We start from the raw sequence: 8,456 nt of genomic DNA on the forward strand, positions 1-8,456 counted from the left end.
CAGCCGCCCAAAGAGCCGCTCACCTCCTTCGTCACCCCCAAAAAAACGCACATCCTCTTCCCACCCTCGCTGCGGCGCTTCCTCCTCTCACCGCGACCCCCCGCCGGATGCCCTCGACCGCCGCTGACGGTACACCCCCTGACCCGCTGCCGGCGCCCCTGGTGCCCCCACCTCGACCCCAATCCCCTCGACTCTCCCCTCCCCCCATTCCCGGTGCCCCGTCCCGTCCCCTCCCCTCCCCGGCCGCGCAGCCCCTCGCCGGGACACCCCCGCTCCCTCGTCCCCAGTGCCCTCCGGTGTCCCTCCCCCGCTCCCCCACCGCCCCTCTGGCACTTACCGGCGCTGGGCGCTGAGCGGGCCGAGGGCAGCCCCGCGGCGGAGCGAGGCCCGCGGCTCGGGCGGCCCCGCCGCACGGAGGGGGCGCGGTGCGGGCGGTCCTGGGGCGGTTCGGGGGGTTCGGTCCCGCTCCGGCCCTAGCGCGGGGGGCGCGCGCCGTGGCGGCTCCGGGCCGCGCGCTCCATCCCCCGCGCGCCGCTAAGACGGCGCCGCTCATTGGCCCGATGAGACGCCGCCGCCCATTGGCGGGCACGGGGATTGGGGGGGGGAGAACCGCAACAGCCCCCCCGCCCCGCGGCGCGCGGGGAGCGATGGGAGCGCGGCGCGCGCGACGTGTCCCCGCGGCGCCACCGCCCATTGACTGCGCGCGCCGGGCGGCACTTCCGGGGCGGAGCCACGGGAGAGGGAGGGGCTCGGGGACCCCCCGGGCTCGGGGACGGGAACGGGAATGGGATCGGGGACGGAAATGGAGACAGGATCGGGAATGGGAACGGGATTGAGAATGGGAACGGGATCGGGAATGGGAACGGGATCAGGATTGGGAATGGGAACAGGATCGGGAATGGGAGTGGGACGGGGACGCGCAGCGGGAGCGGAATCGGAATCGGGTCGGAACAGGCCCCCCAGGGCCGTGTGGGCTGTGCCGGCCCCAGGAGTGTCTCGGGTTTGTGCAGCCTGGAGCGGGCACTCGCGGTGTGCCGTGATCGCTGTGGGCACCGACGTACCCAAAAATCAGTGTCGGGGCAAAGGGCCAGGCTGGGAAACGCGCCAGGGGGTGCTGGGGCACCTCTGCTCCCCGGGGGGCTTTCCCCGGGCCGGGGGGCACAGGGAGGTGGGACGGGACACGTGACAGACGGCAGGGTCAGATGCGATATTGGGAAGGAATTCTTGGCTGTGAGGGTGGTGAGGCCCTGGCACAGGTTGCCCAGAGAAGCTGTGGCTGCCCCATCCCTGCAAGTGTCCAAGGCCAGGTTGGACGGGGCTTGGAGCAACCTGGGATAGTGGAAGGTGTCCCTGCCCATGGCAGGGGGTGGAACGAGATGATCTTCTAGGTCTCTTCCAACCCAAACCATTCCATGATTCCATGACTGCAGTGTGTCTATTTTGTACCACACATCTGCCAGAGCCCCCCAGTGTCACCAGGTAAGCCGAGTTCCCAGAGAGGAATCCCATGCATGGAGCAGATCCTGGAGGCTACAGGGCCCTAGTGTGGAGGCAGCACCAGCACAGCTGTCACTGTCACTATATGTTGGGGCTCAGGAAGGGGGACCTCTGCCCTGACCTCACCCAGAACTGTCCTGGGTTTTAACCCCCTTGTGCCAGGAGCAGGGCCCAGATCCACAATGGATTTTTTGGCATGTACACTGTCACCTCGAGTCACTTGGCAACCCCAGGGAATGTGCTCCTGTGCTGGAGGTGCCAGAGTCCCCCAGGAAGTGAATTCCCTGTGCTGGGCTCAGCAGGAAGGAAGGAGTGGCTCAGGAGCTTGTGTCCAGCTCTGCTGTTAAATAACAGCAGGAGGGAGGTTTATTCTGAGCCTGTTAAGCTGGTCCTGTGTTCCACTTAGGCTTAGTCTTTTTATCTCTACCCATCTTCCTCCTCTGTAAGACCTACTAAACCAGTCAAAAGAAAGGGTGTTGGGATTTTTGGCTTCCTTTCCATTAAGCTTCTTGTCAGACCTCCCTGAAAACTCTGCAGGTGAGTGTTGGCCTCCCAGCAGAGGGGAAATATGTGTTTTCCTAAATATAGTTGTCTGTAACTGCTTCCTTGGCAACCTTGAATGTCATCCAGGTCAGAGATCCAGCGCTGAGGAGGAAGTTGAATCCTCTCTGTGTCACCCTGACCTTTCTCTATTTGAACACAACAGCCTGGATGCTCAGCCTGGGTCAGGGAGGGGCTTTGAAGTTCTTGGAGAAGGGAAGCTGACAGCAGGAGTGGGGATGATTTCATTGGGGGCTGCTCTGCTGGTTTTCTGGGTGAGACTTGTGCGATGGGGATGTTTATCCTGCCTGGGTTTGCTACCCTGGGCTGGCTTTTGCTCCTTAATTGCAATACTTAAAAGAGAAAGAAATTACAGTCAATTGTTGAGCACCTTTATCCTTCACTAAAGGTTGTGAGCTCTTAAATCCTAAAATAAATACCTTGGTGCTGAAGAGGAAAGAGAACATTGTGTGAGGGCAGGGAAATGAGGCCACTTGGGGAATGTGCTTTCAGGCCTATTTCTGTCTGTCCCAGCAAGCTCAAAGGACACCAACTTCAGGGACAGCACTCTGACCCTCCAGGCCTTGCTGTGGGACTCCTCCCTGTCTCATCTGGAGTTGGCACTTGGATCAGACCCTCCCCTGCTCTGGCACCTGTGAGTGACCAAACCCATCTCACTCCTCCAGCTGAGCTCCCCCGGAGCTTTACAGCAACTGTCTCGTGAGGGAAGGATCTGTTATGTCAACCCTAATGTCAAAAATTCCTGGTCTGTGCTACTGTGGGTGCAGTTCCCTGCTGACTCAGCTCCTCTCAGGATGAAGGGGTGGGAATCTATTTTTAATAGATGAGACAAGGTGTGATTTATGACTAGTACAGGGTAAATCCTGTGTGACCAGTCAGGTGCCAATATCAGAGGCCAAGAGAATAAAACTTCAGAAGAATTCTGATTAGAAAAATCTTTAAGCTTGGCTCATGTTTTAATTAATGTCATCTATTAACATTTTGAAGAGTGATAGTTTTGGCAAACCAAGCAGCCATTTGGGAAGGCAGCAAGGAGTGCAGCTGTTGTACTGCAGCAGGAACCTCCCCGCCTCTGCACACACTCAGTTTTACTAAATAAAACCATTTTAAAGCCATCTGTGTATTTGCTGTTGTTGTTAAGGACACTCCAATTTAAGCTGTTCCATGATGTGCTGCCATTAAGAAATAAAAGTCTGAGTTTTCACCTGCTTTACAAAGAGGTGGTTTCTCACAGCTCTGTGAGATGTGATTATGGCTAAGCTCATGCACAGCTCATTTGTACCTAAATCTGCCTTCTTGTGAAGGTTTAACTCCTTGGTACAGCTCATTTGTCCCCAGATCAGCATTTTGAGGGTTTAACTCAGTGCAGCTCATTTGTCCCCAGATCTGAGTATAACTCCTCGGTGCAGCCTACTGTGCACCCAGTGCAGCCCCAGGACTGGGAGCAGGACTGGCGGAGCTGATTCAACTCCTGTGCCCGCACAGCAGCAGCATTTTTGGACCCCACAAAGCTCAGAGCTGCTGCGGTGGTGGATGAAGTGTATTTACATAGCTCCCTACAGGACTTACACCTGTGTGAAGAGTAAGTCCGTGGAGCTCTGTGCCTGGTGCATCCACAGAGGATGGATTCCGAGGGAAGTGCTCCCCTGCTGCTGGGTAAACACCTTGTATTGATGTTCCAGGTGCGAACTCGTGACAGCCCTGTTCTAATTACTGTTTTTATCATTCCTAATGACAGGCTTTAGGTTTCCAGGCTGCTTATGGATTTCAGGGGTGTGGAGTGACAGTTGCTCAGTGACCTCCTCCAGTGTGCAGGGTTTGGAGATGACTCCAGCCACCTCCCGCACACAGATGGGTTCCTGGGCTTCTCCCAAGCTCCACACGCTCCAGCAGCTCTCCAGGGAGTGCCCTCCTGCTGAGCAATCTGCTCTGAGTCACAACCCAGCTACTCCCTCCCTCTGCTCTGCCCCTTGCCCGTGTCACTCAGAGCATTGCTCCTTCCCTGTGCTGGCTTTTCCGGCAGTTTCTGAGCCCCGGCTGGCAGACGGCGCAGTGGAGCCCCCATGATCCCCTGCCTCCAGCCATCTGTCACCTGCCTGTCCTACACCCCCGGGGCTTTAGAGGTGACCCAGAGATAGATTTGTACCCCAGCATCGTGTCCCAGGTTCGCCCTGGGCTGGGGAGCCTCCATGCCCCAGGGAGGAGCATTGTCAGTGCCATGCTGGCCTCTCCAACGGCAGCAGGAAGCACTGGCAGTCACCCTGATCCCAAGCTGTTCCTGGAGGAAGGAGTAGGTGTGAGGGGTTTGGACTGGCTCATGCAAAAAGGCTGAACAAAGCTTTCCTGGTGAGGAGTTTCACTGTGCTTGAGGAAAAACCATGTCGTTTTTTAAGCACATCCTTTGTTCCCAATCCTAAGGTTTTCCGGGATACTTGGCGTTGCTGTGCTGAAGGGGAACATCTATCCCTTGACCTTGATTTGTCATCTGCAAAGAAATAATCTAAAAATCCCTGACAGAGATGCACTGTGCCAGGGGGTGCTGGAACATTCCAGGGACTCTGAGCCTGTGCGGACCTGGGCAGTTTGTCCTGCTGGAGCAGAGTTCTGCCTTAGCTGTTGGCGGGGCAACAGGGCGGTTTTTCATCCTTTAAAAAGCCTGAATTTATCTTCCAGCAGCTTCAGCTCTTCATTTAATCCTTTGACTCGTTTGTGAGAAGTCTGTGGATGGTGCAGTGGCCACCTGACTCCAGGTATTCATTCACTCCATTGGCAAAGTGCTGTGTGGAAATAAGTAAGGGATGGGCTGGGGGGGTTGAGGATCTTCCTGAGCCCAGGGGGGATGAGAGCAAGAGGGACGAGAGTGTCTTACAAGAAGCATGGGAATAGGAGAGGCAAGTTCTCAGACAGAGCAGGGCTGTTTGCTGTGGAAACTGATTCTCTTGGCCTGAAAAAGACAAGCTGTGCCTGCTAATTCTGCTTCCTGCTCCTAACCTGCTCAGGAGATAAACCAGGGATTTCAGCCTCCAATCCAGCACCTTTCTCCGGTAGTAAATACACGTGGCATTACTGAGTGATGTCATGGCTGGAGCACATCCCAGCGAGGCCAAGCCTGGATCAGGTTATATCTGTCCTCTCAGAATATTGGCTTATTCCCAAAGGAGCATATTGCCAGTCCAAGGGCAGTGAGTGGAGCCACCTTTCCCAAAGTCACCTCTGGCACACACAGAGGGACAGCCCTCACTCCTGCAGCGCAGCTTGAGCCACCCACGCAGGGCAGAACCTCCTGACTCTCCTTTCTAGAATCACTTTGTGTTTGCACCAGTGAGGCAAAGACCTCCAGCCTTCCTTCATGGAGTCATGGAATGGTTTGGATTGGGAGGGTTAAAGCCCAACTCGTTCCACCCCCTGCCATGGGCAGGGACACCTTCCACTATCCCAGGTTGCTCCAAGCCGCATCCAACCTGCCCTTGGACACTTGCAGGGATGGGGCAGCCACAGCTCCTCTGGCCAAACTTATCATCTCGTTGCCTTTGAGGCACAGTGTGGAAAGAGGCATAGAAGTCCTGTCAGCTCCAGCTATGTGGTGTGTCTGTAAATAACCAGCACTCCCAGTTCAGCACAGCTTTGTCACATCCAGGGCTGGATCTCCTGGCTGGGAGCGTTGCAGCAGGAGCTCAGCTGCCCAACAGACCTTAGACACTGCTTGTATCGTCTTCCACCCCTGGAAGGGTTCAAAATACATGTGGATGTGGCACTTCATGATATGCTTTAGTGGGCGTGGTGGGATTTGGTCAAAGGTTGGTGATCTTAGAGGTCTTTTCCAACCTTACTGATTCCATGATTGCTTCAGTCAAGGACCCTCCCAGCTCCAGCTGGAGGTGGTCTGTGCTGGGATTGGGCCTGTTCAGTTTCCATTGCCCTCCATTGTTGAAAAGGTGGGAGTTTGTCCTCACTGGAGCTGAGCTGTGAGGGAGGTGTCTCCACACCCAGCTGTCTGTCCCTCAGGTCAGCAGTCCTGGCTCAGCAAACTCACCTCCTGAAATGGTGCCACTCCTTAAAAAAAAAATCACGCTTAATTAGCAACAGGTCTCCTGGGAAAATGCTGGAAGTGAGGTGTGACATACCTGGAGTGAGATGACAGCAGGGATGTGTGTGGAGCTGGCACCCACAGGGCTGGGGGTCCCACACCCCTCAGCTCCTGGCACACTGTGCAGTGGTTGCTGTATCTGTGTTTCCCACTGGAAATCCATGCCTCTGCCAGAGGGAACCTCCCCCATTTGGCATTACCAAAGGAGTCTTTTTCTCCTCAAAGTGTAGCTGAAGGGTCAGTAACCTCCCCATGGATCCTGCTGTAGGTGGGTGAGGAAGTGACACTCACCTGGGCTCTGGGAGCCTCACAGGGACCAGCCTGGGCCGGGACAAGGGACAGAGATCCCTCCCCAGGCAGCTCAGGAGACCCTCTCCTCCCAGCCTGGGAGCAGTGCAGTGTCCCCAGGCATTCCAGGTGGGATCTGTGGGTGGAGGTGCCCCTGGCTGCCACATCCCCGCAGAGCTGTGACCAGCCCTTACAGACTAATTGGCACCAGTTTAATTGCGTGCCTGTAAATTGAGCTGTTTGACCCAGATAGTGACAACAAAGGGACTTGCAGAAGTGAGGGGACATTAACGTGCCAATGGACCTTGCTGGGGGCAGGTGACAATTAACATCCTAAAAGATTCTTCTGGAAAGAGGATCCTAATTCAGACCTGCTGGGGAGGAAGATGATTAGTTACTACTACAACAACAACTATTATTATCATTATTATTTTCTGTAGCCCTGCAGCCTCCCATTCAAAAATGCCTGAGAAACTTTATGACAGGTAATTTAGGAGAACTAACAGCAGTGATACTAAAAACTGTCCCGGAGCCACCTGGGGGGAGAAACATGGACAGGAGGGAGGAGAAAACACTGCAGAAACCATCCTGGTCGGCAAGATGGGAAAGGAGAAGGAAACACAAACTTCCTAGGAAGGGGAGATCAGACCTGTAGGCCTGGCAAACACAATATTCCTTTCAGTCAGGCAAGAAAGTGCAATTGTGGCAGGAGGGAGGTGATGTTTGCTCCCAAATGCCCCAGAGGAACTGCACAGGGCACTGAGCCTACCCAATCCACTGTGCACAGGGTAGGACAGGAAGGGATTACACTGGATTTGGGATCAGGGACTTAAAATACAACGACCTCGACCTCTGTGATTGTTGTGTGAGGGGAACTCACCAGTGCTCGTCCCTTGGCATGCTCGGGGTCACTGACTCACACCTCGAGTGCTGTGTCCAGTCCTGGGCCCCTCCAGGACAAACACTGATGGGTTGGAGCATGTCCAGAGAAGGGAACAGAGCTGGGGAAGGATCTGGAGCACCAGGAGGGGCTGAGGGAGCTGGGGGGGCTCAGCCTGGAGAAGAGGAGGCTCAGGGGGGTCCTTCTCACTCTCCCCAACTCCCTGACAGGAGGATGGAGCCAGGTGGGGTTCCGGCTCTGCTCCCAGGGAACAAGGGAAGGATGAGAGGAAATGGCCTCCAGCTGTGCCAGGAGAGGTTCAGGTTGGACATCAGGAGGAATTTCTTCCTGGAATGGGCTGTCAGGCATTGGAAGGGGCTGCCCGAGGAGGTGGTGGAGTCCCCATCCCTGGAGGTGTCCAAGGCCAGGTTGAACAGCACTTGTGGCAACCTGTGCCAGGGCCTCACCACCCTCACAGCACATATAATGCATGTATTTGTTCCCTCACTTTTCCTTTCAGCACAGTTCTCAGTCCCTCACTCCCACTGCCGGTTTCTGCCAGAGCCCACTCCTACCTGGGGCTGTCAGAAGGGGCACCTTCCTCAGGGATAGCTGCACAGAGAAGGAGCTGGTCTCGTTCCTCTCTGCTCAATCTAACACTGCAGGGGTCGTTTCTTCCCTTCCCTGCCGACACACTTACGTGGGGTTAGAGAGATAAAATCCCAGAGCACTCAGTGCTCACACCACGCCACTCCAGTGCCCGGCCTCTGCAGTGCTTGCCGCGGCCTCCCTCCTCTCCCTGCAGGAACCTTTTCGCTCCTCCCAGGCGTTGTTTCTTCTCCTGCCTAAATATTTGGGGGCCGGGCCGGGCCCTGCCTGCGCTGCAGAGCCTGGGCAAGGCCGGGCTAGGATGGAACGGCGTGCTCCAGGGGCCGGAGTCTCGCCCGTAGCCCGCTCTAAGGGCGGCGGGCCAGGCCAGGCCCCGGGGCCGAGTCAGGCCTTGCCCAGGTGCTCAGACCCGGCCGACCCCTCCGTTGCCCCGGTAACGGCGCGACCTGTCCCGACATCCCCCGCGCGGCACCGCCCAGCCGCCCGCCATCTTGAGGGCTGGCAGCGCGGCGCCGCCGGCCCGCTTCCAAGATG

General features: G+C 56.5%; 1 protein-coding gene across 1 annotated transcript in view; it reads right to left on the minus strand.

Moving 5' to 3' along the window:
- ANKRD11 (ankyrin repeat domain 11) overlaps nt 1-380 on the minus strand; it is a 134,287-nt gene extending 133,907 nt beyond the window's left edge. Inside the window, exon 1 of the mRNA XM_017816184.1 lies at nt 338-380. The gene's annotated coding sequence lies outside the window, so the exon portion shown is untranslated. The remainder of the gene's footprint in view (nt 1-337) is intronic.
- Nucleotides 381-8,456: the final 8,076 nt, after the last annotated feature.

Source organism: Lepidothrix coronata, unplaced genomic scaffold (genome assembly GCF_001604755.1).
Source record: "Lepidothrix coronata isolate B3197 unplaced genomic scaffold, Lepidothrix_coronata-1.0 Scaffold54, whole genome shotgun sequence".
NCBI lineage: Eukaryota > Metazoa > Chordata > Aves > Passeriformes > Pipridae > Lepidothrix > Lepidothrix coronata.